The sequence below is a fragment of the Triturus cristatus genome, chromosome 4_1, assembly GCF_964204655.1.
Source record: "Triturus cristatus chromosome 4_1, aTriCri1.1, whole genome shotgun sequence".
NCBI lineage: Eukaryota > Metazoa > Chordata > Amphibia > Caudata > Salamandridae > Triturus > Triturus cristatus.
The window spans coordinates 681557084-681580109 of record NC_140585.1 but is presented as its reverse complement, the minus strand read 5'-3'; the positions used below and the strand labels follow the sequence as shown (position 1 = coordinate 681580109).

The window sequence follows — 23026 nt, the reverse complement described above, 5'->3', positions numbered from 1 at the left end:
TGCATGCCATTCTGAGTAGGGTCGTTTGACCCATCTTCACCCTTGCTCTAAAAAAGGAAGCTCCCCTCCTGCTCTGACTACCACCTCATCACTCCAGCAAGCCCTGTTCTCCAAGTATGTAAATATTTGATATTTAACGTTATTTATACTGTACTGTTTCTGTTCTGTCGCACTCTTCAACAACCATCTATGGCAGTACTGGTGTTATCACTTTAGGGATAAACTGATTGCAATGCTTGATTTTCATTCAATCCAAACACAAATAAGTGTAAGAAAAGTACCATAGGATCAACACAATCAATCTCCATGTAATAAAATAAAATACAAGTGTGAATGAGGGACAACCCTCAAAATTTCTTTTCCTGCCATCAGTGTTTGTGAACCTCAACATCAGCCTCATCTGAGCCACCTGTTTATACCTTTGAGGTCTACGGCAATAAAATAATGTCTTCCAAATATGCAAAGATTTCAAAAAACGAATCTACTTCACATATTCTTGTTTATTGCACGGAGAAGTTATTTATGCAACACGTTTTTAACATTTTAGAATTTGTGGTAAAATATTTTCATGTTCCATATCCAATTTCAAATCGTAGTCACAGCTGATGGGAACACTACGTTTATTTTATCCCTAGTCAGCACAATGGCCTTTATTCATGCTAAGTCAATAACTACTTTATTATTTATGTGTAACAATGTTGTGAATATATATTTAGACGGAGGTATTTCCTCTATGCAGCATTTACTGGTCACCATTTCATGTGCATTATTCAACTGGTCTGACCATTTCAGGGTAAAGAGATGCAGAACATTCTTCAGTATGTTTAGCACATGTAATAATAGTTCCTTCCAGGAAAGGAGCACTGAAAAGTGATTTTGAAAATATGTACAGAGGCCCTCTTATGAGGGGCTTTGGCAAGATCGCTGTTGTGTTAATCAGAATTGCACTTTCCCTAATCTTGACAAGCTCTAGGATGGCCATATTCATCTAAGGGAGTCGTGTTTTGGGGCGGGATCAAAGACAAGATTGACAGGTGACCTTCACCAGTCTTGTCTCACTGTATCTTCCAAGTAGCCGGCCTAAGTAGAAGCAATCCGCCGTAAAGGGCCAATTGGAACCCACGTTCCAGCTAGAAAGAGAGGAGGGTGAAAGCCGGGTCCATGACTCACTTTACACATGAGTCTCTGTGGTTTGTGGTGTCTACGGAATGGCGTTACATTAAGCATGCTCTGCAAACTGTTTATCAAAAGGATATTAGCTTTAGGGTCATGTCTTGCAGTTTGGTGTCTGGCTGTCTATATGCACAATACAGAGGTAGTGTCTGGGAAAGCTAATGACTATTGTTTCACTTACAGCCATGAGTACGTCATTGCATTAGAGCCCCCTTACCCTAATGTTATTACTGTATAACAGCGTTAAGCCAAGACCATTTCACTGCTCGTATTTTATCCAAGACTGTGGTGTTTCGGTTACAAAATAAAGCAGCGGTGAAGCAGCTGCAGTGTGAGAATAGTAACAGAAAGGAGGTTCCACTTCCTTCCTATGCTGAGGCCCGATGACAAGTTTTCTTCGCACTTTTTTCTTGGGCTTTGCAGCTGTTACTGCTTTTCCTATTGTGCCTGCTCCCAGCGCCAGGCTGGGAATACAGACGCAGGCTGTATGAGTACAGCTGTCGGGGCGATGTGAATCTAGTCATTTGCAGTGAGTACTTGGCTGAAAAGGGTCTGGACACTTTTTCTGCTTTTCTGTGTTTTTTAATCTTCATGTCAAGAAGCTTACATGAGGTCTGACAGGTTGAAAGGCCTGTCGGAAAGTAATTACACAGGTATTGTCTGCCCTTCCTGGAGTGCTAAAGTCTCTTTTCATAACCACAACATTTACCTTTCCCCTTTCACCCTGCCTACGGTGAATATAACCAATTTGCTAAAAAAGAAAAAGATTTTCTACGATTTCTAGAAAAAATGAATTTCATATTTTTATCTTTCTGGTGCAGCAATGGTGTCATCGGGCCTATTGCAAGCAATGAAAATAGGCCTATTGACTTATGTTAGAGGAGAAAATCCAGAAAGAATCATGGTTCAGTGGGCCCCTTAGCTCTCTGGGCGCTGGTGCCACTGCACCTACTGCCTCGTTGATAGCTACTCATTTGCATTTGATGTAGCTTTAAAAAGTTGATCAAATGCTCTGAAGTGAAATTATGTGACCGCGTTATTTTAACTGGTAATGCTATTAAGCACAAATAAAAATAATGAAAATAAAAGCGTAATGCTAAAGCAATACAGCATAGCGAAATGAACTACTATGTGTTCTTAAAAAGAGTAATTGAAATGATAAAAGAGGGGCGAGGAATGAATCGAGAAGGACTGGATTGACTCAGTGGAGCAGGACTCTAGGTAATTGGGCCCAACTCTCAGCAAAGTGGCTGAGAGAAGTGCATCTCTCCTAAAAGTGCTACCAGGCCAAGTCACGGCCAGCAGGGTGTGACCAAGGCTCAAACACAACACTTAGCATGTTTGTGCAAACACTGCTCACTACTTCCGTACTAAGCTAGGCACACGAGTTGAGCAAGTGGACTTTTGGTATTGGAGTGCCAATTCTGTAGTCCTTCTGTTTTCAAGGACTCCAGCAGTCTGATGGTACCAGCCATTCAGGCTGCTTGGAACTCCAACAGCAGACACGCAAGGAAGTAAAAGCAAGCAGAGTACTCCCATAGGACTGGCGATTAATCAGGAGGCTAGCTTCAGCATCTTTGGAAGTTGTGCTCAGTCCAGGGAGGAGATTCTTCACAGACTCAGCAGATCTTTTGCATCTTGGACTGATAGACAAGAGTTTATGCTTGATTCAAAGCGTCTGCAAGGTTTGTGCATAACAGAGATTAAGATATACAAAGAACATCTACAATATGTTTGCATTCCTTTCTCATAGGTTAAGGCACGCGGATCTCTGTAGGCTCACTGTGCATCGCAGGCTAATTAGCCCAGTACGAAGGGCAACAAAGGCAAATGGAGGGAAATCCATTTACTCAAAATCACATGAGAACAGAGTGGACAATACAGTACTCACTCTTCACACATGGTCCAAAACAAGAGTCAGGAACTGCAAAATATAGGAGAGTGGAACGTCGGGATGTGATAGGGTATCTGGGAAATTGTTTGCCCATATAACTAGTCTGTAAAAGTAGGGTGCCCTTCCATGCAAAATAACCTTTCAAAGTATTGATCCAATGACAACAACAGTTTTATTTAGGCAGTATTACTAGTTATTGAGCCTTTTCACACAATCACAGATTTTTAGCAGTCTGCCGAGAACATGAGTCTAAAGTATAAAAAAAAATACTGCATTTACAAAATATGAAAAGATTTGAGACATTTCCTCCAGGTACTACAGATGATTAAAGATGCTTATCACAGGGAGGTTTGGAGCGAAATCATAGAAAATGAGAATAAAGCTCAAGTTGCCAGTGAAGTCACTCAAAACTTAGATTGGTCAAACCAATCAACTTGTTGATAGCAGCTGATCTATATTCTTATGCTATCTAGGCCACCCTCCTCTTCCGAAGCTCGCACCATAACACATCTATGCGAGAGAACGAAGGCCTTAATGGAGCTGTACCAGATATGGCACTCCTAAAACTGAGTTGACCTCCTGATGTCTAGAACTGTTTCTGATCTTCCCATTTGTAAATGTCTACTACAAAAGGCTGGACAGGTGATACTTGGCTATATTAAAACAGTCCGGATTTGTCATATTGAAAAAGCGGAAACAGCTGCTTTTGGGCTCCATTTTTCTATTTTGTGCTGATATGGAGAGAGTCCTGAAGCCACTTCCCCTCAGGCTGATAGAAAAGAACACTTGGTGAGCTACCATCTAAGTTGGATAGGTGCCTGTCACCCTCTTCGATCTGTCTTTCTCCTTCTTTTTACAATCCCTCACCTTAAGCAGTCCAGGACTGGTGGCACGTCTTTTTCTGTCCTTGTCCCTCAGCTCTAGAAACGTCTTCTGCAATGCTTCGGTCAAAGTGATAATCATATAAGGTAATTGCAATGCCCTTATATTTTACCTGTTACTTCAGTTGTAGGTCCTGGCATCTGCTATGGTTAGCAAGTAATTCTCTCACTCGCTAATCCTGCTTCATTTCCCTTAGGTGCACCTGGTGTGCTTCTAATTATTTACTAATGCCTGGTGTCCTGTGACCCTCACCCACCTTCGTCTTGCTTTCTCTTCTCAATAGTTTATTTTGGTTTTTAGGTCAAGAGTAGGAGGCTCACATGCGCTGTATGCAAGGCCTGCTGTAATCCTAAAAACAACTTTGATCCCACCTGCTTCTTACCATAGGTTCACTCAAGTGCCACTCTTCTTATCTGCCTCCTAACTCAGTCGCGCAGCCGATACCTCACTTCCGTTCAAGGCTGGCGAGCACCGGCCAAGTACAGTTTGATTACGCTTTCCTTCTTAAGCTGTTGTGTGGGAGAACTCTTTTTTTAAAAATGTTACTTTTCGCCCCTCGCTGCTTGTTCTCATTGGCCCGTCCTGCTTTTCATTTGTTTCACTGTTTGTTTTCAATAGCCCATCCCGCTTTTAATTTGCTTTGTCTATCATTGGCTGCCCATAGAGCCCTTCCCGTTTTACTTTCCCTGCTTGTTTTCATTAGCCCATCACGCTTTTCATTTGTTTCTGTATGTTCCTTACTGCATGCTCTTTTCTTGACACCCACACACAGTAGCACCATTTTACAGAGTTTGCCAGTGAAGTGCTACTTTCGTTTTCTCAGCTTTGTTTGAAGAACATTGTTTTCCCAGGGTGGAATAGTGCACCGTTCCTAGAGTTACTGCAATACCTTGTTGATCGGTAGATTGGAAAACTTTTTATGTGAGCCTTCTCATCTGTTTTCCTTTGCCATGAGTTTAAATGCGCGTTACAACATCCTGTTTGCCTAATGTTTCCTGCACTTCTGCACATGCATGAAGCCCTGAACACCCTCATGCTGCTCACAAGAAGCAATCCCCTCGCTTTGAAACACAAAGATGAGCTTTATCAGAGGCGCAACTAGAGCCAAATTTCGGGGGGGGCTAAGAAAAATTTTCGGGGGGGGCTGAATCTTTTAAGCCTTAGGCAGAGTGGAGCTGCAGGGGCTCCTAGAAGGGGTGAAACAACAGCGAGGCCTCATTAACATGCAAATGGTCTTTAAAAGACCTGTGAAGTGCTCGGGTGCGGCTGTGTGCGCGCCGCGAGGCTGTCTCATCCCGGGCTGCCACACGCGACGGGGGGGGCTGAAGCCCTGTGAGTCCAATGGGTGTTGCGCGCCTGAGCTCTATGCACTGCTTCAACGCACCGCAGAAATGAAGACGCATGCCCTCTGCCTCCCCAACCCCACCTTGCCTACAGCTTGTTTTTTTAAGGCAGTGTCGTGGTAACAAATGAACGGGTGCTGTATACGCTATGTCTTTCCCCCGAGATGTACATGTGACTCGTTAACACAAAAAAAAATGCAGAAACGCTTAAATACACAAGCAAGAATGTTTTATTTATGTGTATATGTTTGGTCACAATGCACGTCTTTGGTCCACTCACAATAAATCCAACCGATCGCATGGATTTATCTTCGGTGGAGGGGCCCCTTTCTGAATATGATGAACCCCAGCTCCCACCCCCTCACCACACTCATTTCACACCGCCCACCTCCCTACAGTGTTCCCTCCTCCTGCTCTGCTGTTGGCAGCAGTCCCCCCTCTCTTTCTTCCTTTTTCCCCCTCTCTTTCTCTCTCTGTCTCACTCCTCCTCATTGCTAAAAACCGTGCCTTCATCAAATGGCTCTTACCCTCTCCTTTCCTTTATTTGTTCCCCTGTGAAATGAATCGGAAAAGGAAAGAAACACTTTTGTTGCAAATGTCGTCGTTTTCTGATATTTTTCTATTCCAAAATGCAGACTCAGGATGGGGAGAAAAGAAAAGGTTCAAAATGCGAAAAATAAATAAAAAACTAAATAAAGCAAGTCAAAGTGGTTGCAAAGTGGCCAGATTGGTTTTATTCACGCCCACACATTAGCGCCACTTTACAGAGTTTGCCAGTGAAGCGCTACTTTCGATTTCTTGTCTTCCTTTGAACAACATTGTTTTACCTGGGTGTGGAAGTGTACCATTCCTGGAGGTACTGCAATACGTGGTTGATGTATAGAGTGGAAAATGTTTAATGTGATCTTCATCAGCTGTTTTCCTTATTTTAGTTTATAAAAATGTGAAATGCATTAAGACATGTCTGCATTAAGCAGTGATAGAGAAACCTTAACTCGATCTAAACCCTTTTGCTAGTTACCCGTTTCCATGTATTTGAAGATTTTTCCTTGGTCAAATCTGTTACACAGACAAAATATGAATTTCCAAGCTGAAATTGCAGATTTGCCTGCTAACCAGGACACAGGGCACTTGGATGGTGACAGAAAGTCAACCTCCCGATCCTTATTAGCTAGCTGCGGTAGCTGGGTTGAGCTATCATGGCCTCATTCAAATCGAGCAGTGTGAAAGTTAAGAGTAGATACAGTAAAACACAGTTAGCACCTAAGAAATACAGTGGGGACAATGGACATCCAATTTACGCACAAAATGTGAGGTTCACAGTCACTAACTGATCACAAATACTGAGCTGTTTGTAATTAGGTTGATAAAAGGACGCTTCTTGATCCTCCTGCCAAAACAGGGTTCTTTAAAATTCTGTTTGAAATCATTAGGAAAATGTAAACCATGCACGGTATATATTAAGCAGTCTGTGAGGAAAGAAAACAAGTCAGGTCAAGAGTCTCAAAGATCATACCTAAAAGTTAAGGATCTTACAACCCTACTTTGTTTCCTGGTTTAACAAAACAGAGAGAAGACTCTTTGAGTAGTAGGATGCACCTAGTGCACAAGTCAGGTGGGTCTTTGCATTTGCATAACAAGGCAGGGTCAGTTGACCCCCAGAGTTGCTTGTGGATAATTCTTTCATCACACTTGCCACTGAGGTTGGTGTTTGGCTATTGCGCATGCCAAATGGAGGCAACTGTTAGATTGAAAGGAAAAGGGGGCAGGGTTGGACCGAGGCACAAAATAGGTCCGGGCACTGAAATAAAAGTGGCCCATGTTAGTGAACCATATAGCTAAAAAGTGGCCCACGTTTGCAAATTAGGCCAGTATCAAACTTGTAAAGACATGCTGTATGAGTATTTTGCAAGGTGTGGGAGACTGCATGCATTTGTGTTTGCTGCAGACAATGTTTGTTTTATTATCAGAAAAATCACCAGTAATATCCTAAAACACCTGGCCATAAAACAGGTCTGTGAGACCAGTCCATCAGGCCCTGCCTGATTGCCCTAAAGGCCAGTACAACCCTGCAAGTTGAAAGGGGCAGAGGGGCTGGAACAGACAAACCAGATAAATATTGGCAAGAGGGTGAAAGTGTGCTCAACAGGTTGAGTCATCAGCCAGCTCACCTCCACTTGTAAATAGATGTTTCTTGGGTAACCTTCCTCTAGTCTCTGATGAGTCAATATGACTTTTGGCACTGTGTCTTCATGCCTCTCTATGCAGGTGGGGCAGCAGAAAGACAGGCTAGCAGATAATTAGCAGGGCATTGAAGAAATTGGCAGCATGCAGTTTCATATTCGGGAATCGCTGCAGCATGTTCATACAAGTCTGAGTCAATGTAGTTCCTTTAAGTACTGGACTGGGGCTCTTGCCCATATTCACATTTCTTGGCCTGTGAGCAGCAGCCTATTGACCATCAGTGCAAGTGTATTCTCAATGTTAAAAAATCCAACCAGTAAGGTCCTCAGAAAGGGCACTGGATAGAACAAGACTCACCCTGCCTTCATCATGCAGAGTGGGGCTGGCGCCTATGTGGCACCAAGTTGGAACATTCACTAGTGGCCTGCTTTGGTGGGAATCCTTATGTATTTCCTTCATACAGTCCCTATGGATAAGAAGCTGGAGAAAGTAATTAGAAGGTAGGACAGGCTCTCCCTTTTGATTCTCTTGGAGTAGCAGCCTTTTTACATTCAGCTTTCAAACAAAAATATGCCAGCAGTCATCTAATAGTAACAGGATACGCATATTGACAGATAGAGCAAAGTTGATTGCTGTCAGCTTCCCATCCATGTTTGTTCCGATGTACATGATCATTATTGCAAATGACATCTGGATAATGTTTATGAACATTAACCCATTAAACATGAAGCAGCACAGGTTACCTAAATGTAATGGACTTAATTCACACAGGAGTTCAGTAGCTACCCCCCAGACCCCCCCACCGGGTGCAGCTTTGGATCACCGAAATAAAATAATGCTACCACTAGACCAAACCCAGGCAAAGACACCAAGGGGGGGTACATCTTCCAGGACAAAAAGGCAGACCAGTTTAGAGACTCCCCTATCCTATAATGCATGAAGAATGTCCCTAAGGACCACTAGCTATGCAGTTTGATGAGGAGCTCTACAAACTAAAACATACATGTAGACAAGCACGGAAACCTCAAACAAAAGAAAACAACAATGTGGATTTGACAGTTACACTGGTAGCCAGGGACATTTGTCTAACAATCAAATCTTTATTTTTCATTAAAAAACTTGTTGAAGATGACTTCCCCTGAGTTGCACATCTCATCAGGTATTTGGTGTACAACAGTCCAGATGTTTACCTATAGTGGTACTGCAACTGCCATGAGTGATTTGCGGAATAGCCTACTGGTAGTGGTAAGATCAAAGTGAGTCAATCTTGCTGTCTGTGCTTGATTTTTATCTGCCCGTGACACCATGGGGGCATCAAAGGTCGCAACATCAACCCCCTAGGCCACCTATTGCGACACCAGTCACTCTGCTTGCAACCTCTGGTTCCTATTAACAACTGTCCAGACACAGCAATTCAGTTCTTGACTCCTACTTAAAAAAATAATGCATTTTGTTTATTTTGGAAATTGGGTTTCTGGTTGTCAGAGTATGTAGAAGCAGGATCTCAGGTCAGGGTAAGCTAGATACACACTAAAGAATAATCTTTGCTCACCCTCTGATAACTTGGCACAGATCAGTCAGGCTTATTAAAAGAGGCAAATTGTAAAGGTTTTGTGTCACATACACAGTAACACAAAGAAAACACCACAAAAATACTCAATGCAGGGTTAGAGAGATAGACAATAACATTATGAGTAAATCAATACCAAAATGACAACACTAAAAAAAATAAAGCACCAACCGGGTACAACTGGTTGCTCTAGACTGGCGTTCATCCAAAGTTCAGGCCAACCACGAAGGAGGGCAGGCCACCTACAGGACTCATGCAGGTCCCGCTGAAAAAGTACCTTGGATGGAGGAAGCATCGGCATCGAAGACTTGATGAAAGGAGCAGAAGAGGCAAGGCGTCGTCGACGATCCTCTGGATGCAGGCGATGCATCAGTACCGATCCATGTAGTTGATGAAGGCTTAGACGACAAACTCCTTTATGATGATTGTGATGTGTCCTAGTCAAGTCGAGCAGTCCGTAGAACGTGACCCCTGCACTCCAATGAAGCGATGTCGTAGAGCGGCAGTCGCAGCAGTCGCAGCAGTCGCAGCAGTCGCGTCAGTGTTGATGGGCGATGTGTAAGCAGAAATCACCTTTCAAGTACCCTGGACTGGATTGGCACCACTTGGCAGGGCAGGAGTCACAGATGGCAAAGTTCAGGCATTGTTGCAGAGTTAAATGAAGTATGTGATGGTCCTGAGACTTCAGAACTGGGAGCAAACAAGCAAGCCCTTGGTGCCACTCTGGATTGAAGTGAGATGAGTCCAGTCCTTGTCCTCAGCAGGGCAGAGTTCAGCAGGCAGCAGGGCTCCACAGCAAAGCAGAAAAGCAGTTCTTCCAGAGCAGCAGTCAAGCAGAGTGTCAATCCTTGTAGCACAGCATTCTTTACTTCTAGCAGAGTTCTTCACAGGTTCAATAGTGTACTGTCTTGGTAGGGTCAGAGCCCCAGTACTTATACCCAGTTGTGCCTTTGAAGTGGGGGTGAATTCAAAGAAGGGCCATTTCTTTCCAGCCCTAGCTCCAGACTATAAGTACGGATAATCAGCCCTTTGTGTGGGAAAACGGACACTGCCTATTCAGGTGTAAGTGCCAGTTCCCCCTTCTCTTCCTGCCCAGCCAGAGCTATCTGAATGAAGATGAATACAGATGAGTTCTCTGTCACACCTACCCTTCCTGTGTTTGTGGCCGTCTAGAGAGAATTCACCAAGTGTAGCTGTCACATGTATTGGAGACAGGCTGCAGGCACACCAAGCAGTAAGAGCAGAGAAACACTCCCTTTCTAAAAGTAAAAAGAACAATTGATGGACAGAATGCTGATCAATGTCATACATTCACCCCAGTACAGAGATCTGGGCCTAAATCTATTGTTTTTTTGCACCCCATGCCATTCCATTTCAGACCCAGACATATGCAAATCAGTCTTGACCCTGTTCCCCATGGGTACAGTCCAGCCCAAACTGCACAAGCCCGGTCCTCCCTGGACTAGAAACAAGCATCCTAGGACCAGTTTCGGGGTTTTACCCCTCATCAGCCAGGCCAGCTTAACTCCAGTGGTGTGGAGAGCACAGGACCCACGTCTGGGCATACCTGTCCCACTCAGGGTGACCAATGCAAAAATAACAATTGATGGACAGAATGCTGATCAATGTCACACATTCACCCCAGTACAGAGATCCGGGCCTAAATCCATCGTTTTTTTGCTCGCCATTCCAGTTTAGAACCAGACATATGCAAATCAGTCTTGACTCTGTTCCATATAGGGACAGTCCAGCCCGAACTGCGCAATCCAGGTCTTCCCTGAACTGGAAACAAACATCCTAGGACCAGTTTTGGGGTCGCACTCCTCATCAGCTAGGCTCGATTAACTCCAGTGGCGTGGAGAGCACGGGATCCACGTCTGGGCATACCCGTCCCATTCGGGGTGACAACTGCAAAAAGAACAATTGAGGCACAGACTGCTGATCAATGTCATACATTCATCCCAGTACAGAGATCTGGGCCTAAATCCATTGTTTTTTTGCTCCCCATGCCATTCCAGTTTAGACCCAGACATATGCAAATCAGTCTTGATCCTGTTCCCCATGGGAACAGTCCAACCCGAACTGCACAAGCCGGGTCCTACATGGACTGGAAACAAGCATCCTAAGACTGGCTTTGGGGTTTCACCCCTCATCAGCCAGGCTAGTTTAACTACAGTGGAGTGGAGAGCACGGGACCCACGTCTGGGCATACCTGTCCCACTCGGGGTGACAAACGCAAAAAGAACAATTGATGGACAGAATACTGATCAATGTCATACATTCACCCCAGTACAGAGATCTGGGCCTAAATCCATAGTTTTTTGCTCCACATGCCATTCCAGTTTAGACCCAGACATATGCAAATCAGTCTTGACCCTGTTCCCCATGGGAACAGTCCAGCCCGAACTGCACAAGTCAGGTCCTCCCTGGACTGGAAACAAGCATTCTAGGACCGGTTTCGGGGTTACATCTGTGTGTCTTTTGCTTTCTCGCCCCAAGTGCGCCGGGTATACCCAGACGTGGGTCCCGGGCTCACTGTGCCACTGGATTCAAGTTAGCCTGGCTGATGAGGGGTGATGCCCTTAAACCGGTCCCAGGATGCTTGTTTCCAGTCCAGAGAGGACCTGGCTTGGCAGTTCGGGCTGGAGTGTTCCCCTTTGGTTTTTAAAACAAATGGCAAACAGACTTGTGTTGAGTTTTATAAACCCATCAGCCTTCCCATTATATGTTATTTGATATTTATATTGGCTGATTTAAATTTGGCTAGCATTCAACTAATGCACCTTTATCTCAACCCTGTATTTAAAGACACTATCTGAATCAGGCGATGTATATAGCAGTATTTTAAATATTATGTGAATAAACTATGTTTGTTTAGAATATTTCATTTGTTTCTGTAGCGTTTCTAGACTTTCTGTGTGCTGTAACTAACCAGCTGCATCACTTCCTGTGATGGCACCCGGCCAAGCATCATGCAATGTCACTTCCTAGGACATCATAGAGGGTTATTTCCTGTGATGTCACCAGCTCAAATTTATTGTGATGTAACTTCCTGTGACATCATCAGATGTGGATATGTGATGTCACTTCTTCTAACCCCAGAATTTTGTTGAATTGACTGCCATGCATCACACCATTGATTATACAAGACTAGTTGCTAAAAAGTGAGCACGTCTGACTGCAGTGAAATATATTAATTTGCACTTCGCATATTTTCCATTGCCAGTCGCAATGCATTCCTTTTGTATCTTTGCAGGTCACAAAGGGAAGGTGGTGGAAAGTGTCATGCCCTTCTCCTGGCAGCTGGTATTGTAGTAAACCAAAGATTTGCAATTTTTCTTGCAACTGGAACACTACTACGTTTCCTGCTCAAGTCAAGTATGTCAACACTCTCTGAGAGAGTGTAGAGTAGCATACCAATGATGCTAAGTGCACAGCACTTTTAAACCTACAACACACACCCCCTCAGTGCCACTTCTCATACATCTCTTCCTGGCACTGAAACTTCCAAGACCAATGTACCCAAGCACTCCGCTTTGAACTGAGCTCAGTTCCACATGCCCTCAAAAGCATTCACCCTCATTTTTCGTAGAGCAGCACCCCACTGTGACACAGAACCCCCAATAGGCTTGCCCACAGCACTATATCTGCATGGAACTCACTGCCCCGTGCGACAAAGAACACTCTCTCATACCATCCCTCACACTCCACCGCCATGTTTTGTTCTGCCACATTTTCCATTTGCGCTAGCCACAGCTCTAGCACAGTCTAGTTCAAGAAACATTTCGCAGCAGAAAAGTCCGGCCTTTTAGTTTTGACAAAATATGTTTACATCTAGTTCCGTTTCTAAAATTGATGCAGTGCTCCTAGTTAAAAGTTAAAGAGTTGTATTTATGCCCCTGTCTACTTGGAACTGTACTTATCTGAAACTAATCGCCCATCATGCTTACTTGATACCAGGATAGGTAAGTCCCTTCAGCCACAAGCGTCAAATACATTTGCAATATTGGTTAGAATAGCCTTGTGAACTCCTTTTCAAGGAGTTTTCTCAAAGGATTTGGTTTAGTTTTGCCTTAAATACTGTGCAATAAAAATGTATCTATGAACCTCCGTGATTTTATTTCTGCTAAAAAGTCTAATTTCTAAATCCCTATACACGTGTGCCTTCTACTTAGTACTTTTTTTCCTTCCACTTGTTATTGGTTTGTTTCCCTGCACTCCTCTTTCGGGAGACAACGCCTTTAATGTTCCTATCAGTCAGAATCCGTTGTGCCTTTGGTCTTCCAAGTAAGATGCTGTTTATCTGCCTATTTGAGGTATTTGAGAAAAAAAGTCCAAATGATTGTTCTTGACAGCCCAGTGTCTGGTGTTCTGCCTGACATGAGGCTCTTTAGAGAGTGTAGCCCTAAGGGAGGTGCCATCACAAAATTACAGGTCACAAATTGAGAGGCTGAAAAACTACAAGCCATTACAGAGCTGCACTGCTAGACTACAATAATGGACACACTTTTTGTTTCTAGCTCTCTCTAAATACAGTATGTTTTCATTTTGATTGTATTCAACGCTCTGAAAAATAACTTGATATCCCTATCCCTACAAATGGTAGAATTTCTGCAAGGGCACATAGCACGCAAACCTCACACTATCAATAAAATATTCACCAACTTTGATCTGGTTATTTCAGTATCTTTTCTAAGTTCAGCTATTTTAATGAAAGTGGCTCCTTTTGGCGTGTCTTTACATGGAATTCATGGAAAACACATTGTATACTATACATACTCACGCTATACCACACTGTAAGGTTTGGGCCACCATCCTTTAGCCACTAGCTTCTTTGGCTTGGAAACTGCCAGCCACTGGTTTTGACATTGTCAAACATATCTCAGAGCAGACCAAAGTAGCATTTTAGTCTCGCCCTCTTTCTGCTGGCTGTTTGGCTATATCCTTCTATCTTAGTTGGGAAGCATGCGTCTAAAAAAACACTCTTATCACACTTTTAAATCTTTACCTCTACCGAGCAATGTACACATGTATTAGACTTGGCATCATTGGTGTGGGTTTCCCCTGTATTTTTGCCTTTGCCTCCTGTGTTTTTGCTGTGTGCTGGACTTCGTTTTACTGGTCTAGATGCTTTGGCACTTTGCCACTCCTGTTCAGTGCCATAGTGCAAGTGCTCCCTTTGTTAATTGTTGTTATGGATTGGTGATTCCATGATTGGCATATTTGATTTGCTAGTACAGTGCACTGTGGTTGCCCAGGGCCTGTAAATCAAATGCTGCTAGTAGACTTGCAGCACTGATTGTGCCACCCCCACAAGCAGCCTTGCAGCAAGGTCTCAGGCCTGCCATTGCGGTGCCTGTGTACAGTCTAGTACTGCCATGTTGCCCTGGCATGTGCACTTTCCAGGGACCTAACATTCCCTTTTTTACATGTTAGTCACCCCAAAGGTAGGCCCAAGGTACCCCTGTGGGGAGGGTGCAGTGTATGTGAAAGGTAGGACATGCCTTGGTGTGTGAGGCATGTCCTGAGAGTGAAATACTGCCAATTTCGATTTTCACTATTGTAAGGCTGTCTATCCCCATAGGATAGAATGGGAGTTTGCTCGTAACATCTTATGAGCAGTATGAGCATTACTGCCCATGGGAACAAGATAATAAAATAAAGTTTGATATGCCTTAACTCAGAATGTTAGGATGCATCTTTTAGTGAGGGTGATTTTTACATTCTGGGTTTGAAAATACCACTTTTAGAAAGTAGGTATTTTCCTGCCTAACCATCCAGTGTACCTCTGCTATGTTGTGTATTGACTGTCTGGCTTTGGGTTGACAGGGGCTGGGGATTTGCATTCTGTTCAGACAGCCACTTGGGGGGGGTTGAGGTGTGTCCTGCCGTTCAGGGTGAGTCAGGGCTGGGCTGAATAGACCTGGGCTGCATTCAGAGTAGTGGGGGGAGATTACTTTCACACCTGAATGGGCCTGGTCTTGCAAGGACAATGCTGTCTCCACCTCCTGCCAGGAAGCTGCACCAATGAGGACAGAACTGGCTTTGGCTGGGCAAAGAGATACTCTGCCAGAGAACAAAGAGATTTACTGTATAAAAAGAGGGGCCCGGACCCCAGATGTTTAGATCACTTCTTGGAAATAAAGAAGAACCTTTGCCAAGGAGAAGATCTGGAAAAACTGAGGAGAAATTCTGCCCCTGTGCTGTTTGCTGTCTGCGTTTGGCCTGCAGTGGCTACTTTCTGCCAAGGAAAGGGAAAAGGACTTTGCTGTTTGCTGTGTCCCCTGCTTGAGGAAGATCGCCAAGGGCTTGAAGAAGAGCTTGCCTCCTGTAGTGAAGTCTCAGAGACACAAAGACTTCACCCCCAGCTCCCCTGAACTTCCTTGTTGGGAGTTCTGACCTGCCAAGAGGTGTCTGTAACTGTTCTGGGCCTCTGGAGGTTGTTCTGGCTGTTGCGAGCTGGAAAAGCAATGAAACGACGAGAAGCGCAACGCATTCGTCCCTGTTTCCGACACATTGCTGAAGAAACCGACGAAGCACCTGCCCGCGGCTCGAGAAATCGCTGCACGCCGCATCAAGTGCACCAGTCTCCGAAGTCCGAGATCACTGCACCGATTCCGACGCAAGCCCTACTGTGCGGCTGCAAGAACCCACGCTTCGTTCCGGATTGTCACATCACATCAAGGGGCCAGGTCTGTTCTAATTCTTGTGGGATGCTGTAAGAAACCGACACAACACCACCCCACACAGTAAGAAACCGACGCATCACTTCCTCTCCGGTAAGGACACGACGCATCACCTCCCCTGCTCAGTAATAAGGAACCGACGCATTACACCTCTTCCGGAGCAAGGAAGAGATGCATCACCTTCCTTGAGTGTAAAGAACAGATGCATCACCTACCCTGCGACCCTTTTTGTTTGTGTGCGCGGCGCATCCAAGGTACTTTGTGTGAAAAGCGTTGCATCGGCAATTTGCTTTGAACTGGACGATTTCTACCATTTGAAAGTCATATTTTTATTACTGTATTGTGGATTTTGGTCATTTTGGTCTTGTTTGGTTTAGATAAAGATTACTTATTTTTCTAAAGTGGTGTGGTGTCCATTTGTAGGGTTTTCACTGTATTACTGTATGTGTTCACAAATGCTATACACACTGCCTCTGAGATAAGCCTGTCTGCTCGTGCCAAGCTACCAAGCAGGTGAGCAGGGGTTATTTTAGAAGTGCATCTCCCTTACCCTGACTAGGAAGAAGGGTCCCTACTTGGACAAAGATACCTACCTCTGCCAACTAGAGACCCCCATTTCTAACAACATTTAACAATCCTTTTTTAACTCTTTTGCACTGCATCAGCCATTTTTTCAATTGCTTTTGTCAACACTGGAGTGCAAGCGTAGGACCAAAGGGCTTTGCCAATGCCGACTGTCATTTTAAGCAAATCCCAAAATAATCGTAAACTGGTTTTAGGATTTCATGATATCAGAGAATTTCTCCCAAATATCCTCACTCTGCGAGATAATAGAGTTTGTTAGCGTCAAATTTTACGTGGCCTGATACTTCTGTGCAGCCTGAAATTAGATTTAGCACTGCATCAGGATTGCATAATTTGTGCCTGTGGTTTCCAGTGGTCAGCACCAGCACTTAATTATCAACACCGGCACTTGTTACAGTCTGCCACAGGATGGCACTGTTTGTCTAAGTTAGAGATGACTAGAACAACAGTTGTTTATTAATTCAATATGCATTAAAAATAACTAATACCTGCTGTTCAAGCCATTCTTATAGCTTTGGGGGCCTGGCAAGTTCTGAATTGTCACACTTGTAGGGTATGATGGTTAGTACTTGTGACGGTTCTGTCATTGGTGATGCTGGCAGGGGCAATGGATGGTGCAAGCTGCAGCAGTCTCCTGACGTGGGCCATGGTACCTATTTATTTACAAATTAAGCACAGATTCCAAATGATACAATTATGAATGATGGTCTTTCTAATATTCTTATTATGTATGAAGAGAAAGTCATCAGTAAACCACTCAGAGAGGAAATGCAGTACCATTGTAAAGATGCCAACTTCAAAAAATGAAGGCCAACAGCATTATCTGCATCCAAGGACTGAATAGATCAGACTGACAAATGTAATCATGTGCTGTGCCTTGTAAAATAAGAACTGGAACACTGGCTCTTGGCGCTATAATGCTCCTGCTCATAGAACACCGCCAAGAAATTGTCGTTGATGAGCCCGTAAACCAAAACTGCAAGATTTTTGAAGTTTACAGGCTTAGTAAAATGTTTTAAGCATACCAGAAGCAACAAAGTCATCTTTTATTTGAATTTCGTTAAATGTTGTACAGTTCAAAAGGCATTTGATGTTGTTAAGGGCCTGGGTTCCAAATTCCTGGTACAGGATTGAACCCTTGCTGGCAGCACCTACTTTAATTTTGGAACATTAGCAATAACTCAATTTCGCTCACCCTAAAACTATGTTTATTCGATTAGATGGAGATGCTTAGTCTGGGATAGCCTGAAATAATGTTGCTGAATGCAGAAATAATAGAAAACAGGATGCATAATTCCGTTGATGTGGATATCCTAATTCTACTAGCAGCTATACTATTATATTCCTTAAAGCTTGCTAAGTAAACGTGTGGGTCGTGTGTTATAATATACAAGAGCGATTAAAGGTATAGACTTCTGAGCTATCATGTGAGAAATAAAATGTTTGGATTTTTTCTTGAGCACACAGTGTTGGCATCTCGACACGCTGTCTGTATGAATATTACTAACTGGGAAGATTACATTTATAAGTTTGCCACAAGTGCATGGCCAACATTAAACCACAGAAGTAACAAACCTCTACTGATTGTGTGTGTTCTGTTCTGTGTTTAATAGCGACAGAGGGTGACCAGATAATTAGACCTTTTTTGTTTACGATGTCATTGGTTATCCCTTTGTTTATCAGTTGGCTTTCTTTACTTTATCATTAGTTGTTTAAGGAGGGGACGAAAGGATTACCGGTCCAGCACACGCCCTCCCTTTTACAATAATCTCACAAATGTGTGTGTAGTTCCAAGATAGTGGCCCAAGCTGTCAGTTGTGATATATTGGCTGAGCAAAGGTTATCAGAAGCAACTTAGTTGTGGAGCACAAGCCCTCAACCACACATGCTTTATCATCGGGCTGTGCTCTTCCTCGGGCTGGAGGAACAGGGCTCTTTGTTGGAAAACCGGTCCCAGGATGCTTGTTTCTGGTCCAGTCCTGGCTCGGCAGTTCGGACTGGACTGTTCCCATGAGGCACAGGGTCAAGACTGATTTGCATATAGCTGGGTCTGAACTAGGGTCGCGAATTGAGCTAAAGAATGATGATGGATTCAACCCAGATCTGTGACTGGGGGTGAGTGACTGAAAAGTTTCAGCGCTCCGTCCATCATCTCTTTGTGTTTGCTTTGTTCGCCCTAAATTGACAGGGTATGCCCAGATGTGGATCCCTTGCTCACTTTGCCACTGGATTCAAGCTAGCGTGGCTACCCCGAAACCGGTCTCAGGATGCTTGTTTCCGGTTCAGGGAAGATCTGGCTTGGCAGTTCGGGCTGGACTGTTCCCGTGAGGCACAGTGTCAAGTCTGATTTGTATATAGCTGGGTCTAAACTGGGGTTGCAAATTGAGCTAAAGAAAGATGATGGATTGAACCCAGAACTACTACTGTGGGTGAGTGCCTGAAAAGTTTCAGCGCTCCGTCCATCATCTCCTTGTGCTTGGTACGAGTCAAGAGTGCCAGACTTACACTGCGTGCAAAGTAGATTGGCCAAAAGGTGAAGGAAAAAGGAGTATTAAAATTAACTAAAGGACCCACATAAAAAAGCCTTTAATTATGGTGCCTTTGTTAAGATTAAAAGCAGTGAGGACCTTTTGGAAAGTAATGTTCCTAAAGAACAAAAAGACTTGGTGAGTATGTTTCTTGCCTTATCTAGTCCCCTACAGGATCAGTGGCTTTTGTTAGGACCGTTATAACTTGCCTAATCTATGTGAGGGGCTTGCCATAGTGAGATAGTGTACACAAGTCCAACTTCATTGCCCCATACCTGGTCTCAAAAAGCATCAAACTATGTATAGTACCAGTCTCTAGTTACCCATACTCAGGAAATGAGTATTTGTACCATGTATGACCTGAAGCTTAGAAAGGAACAGGGCCCTTGGGAACTCATGGGAAGAGGACTCTAACGCGGGTCATTTGTTTACCGCTTGGTCCCTGCCATTGGCCTCCATGCCCCATGGGCCTGAACAGTCAATGATTACAGACCATCATTGAATCAGGACATTCTCCAGATATCAGCATCCTAGGCACCACAGAGAGATGTGATATCATAATATCGACATTTTAATATCGAGGTTCACAGATTGACTTTTAATGTTTCACCAAGTAAGTCAATGTGGAGTTAGAAAAGTAAGCTTTGACTCCCCAATGTACGCATATCATGACAGATGGTGTATATATGTATAGGTCAATAATTGTGTTGATTTTTTGACCTACAGAGGTAATCCGTATTTGAAATCTGATTCTGTAAATCTCGCCCCCCAGTGTTTGCCCTGGTCCAGAGCTCCTTGCTGTTTCCTGCCCCGACAAATACATCTATCTTCCCTCTTAAGTAAATCTCTCCTGGGTCGACCACAGTTTTTGTCTGATTGGCCTCAACACAGTGTGATCAACATACCTTCCAAAGTAAAATGCAATGTTTTAGAGCTAAGGTTATCCAACTATACCAAGAAAGAGTGAAATAATTTAGGGGTATTGTGAGAAATTTGATGCACTACTGACATCTGTTGTAGAACAGACGATGTTTAAATCTGTAAAACATTTGAGAGATTCATAACCCTTTCTGAAGCCTAGAAAGTGTGCACGAGGCTTCCCGCCATAAGTTGACACTTGGAGCTAATCACCATTACATTGGTTTAGTGTTTTGAAGTTCGAAGTGTGTCAAGGGTTAACTTCTTTCACTCAGTCGGAAGGAATGCTGGCAATAAGTGGAAGCCTGAATGAATGCTCCGAAGGCATGCTTGACATTTTGTAGTGCTGGGCATTGAGGGGCGACCTGGCTAATGATCAACTTTAAAGGTATTTGCAGCTGTGGTGTTACTTCTGTTCATATTAGTCACATTAATCAGACTTTTCCATGCAGCTTTTCTGCTTTTTGGATTTTCACACTGTCTTGTGTACAAATATGTCAGCTCTTCGCTGGCTCCTCGTAAATGTCTGGTGCCACGTAAACGATGATCTCTTCCCGAACTGGAATAATTATATTTCCGTATGTCCATAAAATATAAAAAAATTGCTTTGCAGATTAAATTATTTTATGCTTCAAAAATCGACCAATGTTCATATTGTAACTTACGAGCCCTTGGAAGGGTTTGTAAGAGAGTGTGGCCAGGCTGGTGGCGAGCAGGTCCTCATTGCTTTAAAGAGAGAAGAGAATCCTGGCTGCAAGTCAGCACAGTGTACAGCAAGAGGGGAAGCAGTGATCATGTATTTAATGACTATGGCCCGTGGAAAGAAGCAGGGGTCTTGAGTCCCATGGTTCTGGACGCCCAACCGCCCAGCCAATATGTACTCAAAGATTGTCTACTCCAGAAATATTTGCAAGACTTTCAGACCCCTTCTGGATTAAGCCTTCTGTAATGACCAAAGCTTCAGTGTGACCTGTGCTTTCTAAACAGGGTGTTGTTTGACATTCAACACGGGGTGTGCCCGTGGAGCTGAGGAATCCCCTATGCCACTGCAGGCGCTTCCATTACTGGAGTAACCCAGGGGCAACAAAACAACAATGAATTGCTTCAGTAGACAGATGCTGCACGAACATTAGTGTACCCGCAAAGTCTCTCCAGGGGCAGTAGCACGAACCCCCACCTGCCCAGCTCCCACGCAGAGGGCATTTATGTATATGCACCTTGTACCCACATAGGGGCCCTTTGGAAGGTGGTTGCATTCTGAAGCTGCACCCTTCTTGTGACTCCAGGCCCTCCTCAAACATCTAGGAATCCTGCAGCACAGACTCAAAAAGTGACGGGTAAAACCATGTCTGCTGAATGCTCTTCAGCACAGTCACACACAGCGGCAGTGTGCCCCTGCAAGGAATAACACTGTGGTGCACTGCACTGCCAACGTTACATACTCTTACCGGGTGCCAGTTTACTAAACAGTTAACAGGTTGTCCACACCTCACAAATAAAGAGACCCTCATTTCATGTTTCAATGTATTTCACGGACGGGAGGCCCATTTGTGCGGTTTATTTGGAAAGAATCGAAAGATAGTCAAATTATTTAGGTAATACTACGATGACCATTGTATGATAAAAAGGTTGCAGGGTTCATCTGGGTTTCTTTCATAAACAATGGCGTAATGTTTTTACGATGAAAAATGCTAAAATTAAGAAAAGGTTAAGCACATCAGCTTAGACCTTATGTACCAACTTATTTCACTCTTTCCCATTATCTTTCCTGGTGACACTCTACTGTTCATTCCACATGCCTACCTTGTGATTTTTCTGGTCCCGTACCGTAAACCTTCCACTCTGCTTCCTTACCCAATTTCAAAATAGTTATTTTCTTCAAAAACTAAGAGAATTCAAAATATCAACCATTTTTATTTATTATAATATTTTTCTCCTAATGAGGCACATGCATCATTGCTTTTTGCGGTCGTAAAGGGGCAGATTGGTAGAATCAGCCCCTTTGCGACTGCAATTTTTGCATTTGGGATGCATCATCCCGAATGCAAAAATGACTATTTAAGTAATCGCAAAATTTGCTCAATCGGTAATCAGTAAAATTTGCTATTTGGGATTCGAAAAATGCGGGCTTGATGCATATGCCCCAATGTGTTTTAACCAATCTTGAACTGTTATCAGGATAGGCTATTTCTGGCTTCTTCCTCAGCACTACCAGCTTTTCAGAGTTGACAGCCTGTCGGTCAGTCTTCCAGTTTCCCTATAGGCAGTGCATCACGGATTGGAGATAGTTAATATGCCCATCTCCCAAAAACTGTGTGCACTCCTGGCAGTCAGTGCACCACATATTCTCTCATTTACGCTACATTACAGCCATATAAATTCTGTATCCTGGCACTAAATCCTTAGTTTGCGTTCATGCTACAGTTTTTGCATTTTTCTTGTGTATTTTAAGTCATACATTTTTGTATCTGGCCACTCTGCAAGAAACATAGGGACCGATTCCGATGTCGTTTGGAAGGCCTCCAGATCAGATTTGGCTTTCCCGGATCCGATTCGTAGCCCTTGTTTCCGACCGAATCATACACCGGTCCGAATGACCAAGTATGATGCAAAGATCGCGTACGCTTCGACCGAATCGTTTCCGGGATCCGAACCTGTCTGTACAACTCGTTCTTAGAAGAATCATGCCACGCAATGGAGCCAAATTCCGACCGAGCGAGTACGATGCACGATTCGGACAGCCGCTTCGCCTCGGTCTCAGCGAGACGAAAAGGCTGTCGGAATTGTACTTCGGGGGAACGTAGCAGGCCCCCCTTCACCTGGGGCCCTCCGAATCTGTCACAGGGGTGTGCCCATGGGTCCCCCGTGTCAGACCATGTACAGTGTGCATGGTGTAGACTTTTCCCCACCCACTCCATTTTGCTATGGGAGCTGATGTACGCGTTCAGTACACAGGCTATCATTGAAGTCAATGGGACTCTGACTGAATCGTATCCGGATGCATTCAAATGCATCGTACTTGATCGATCGGACTCCCCTGACACGAGTCGTACGGAAAGCATTCCGGACACAAGTCATTCGGTTTGCACTTTCCGAACAAGATCGGAATCCGGACCATAGTGTCCAAAACCACATATCTGACTATTTCTCTGGAGCATAGTTGCCACTGATGTATATTAGACATTAGCACATTAAACATAATAGTTTCCTCAAAGTACCTCAAGCTTCAGGAGTAAAAAATAATGCATGATCGCTTTATTTTT

The 23026-nt window shown here is 43.9% G+C and overlaps 1 protein-coding gene across 1 annotated transcript in view; it reads left to right on the top strand.

Annotated features, from left to right (window-relative positions):
• MET (MET proto-oncogene, receptor tyrosine kinase) overlaps positions 1-23026 on the top strand; it is a 347052-nt gene that overhangs the window by 170465 nt on the left and 153561 nt on the right. The window lies entirely within an intron of this gene.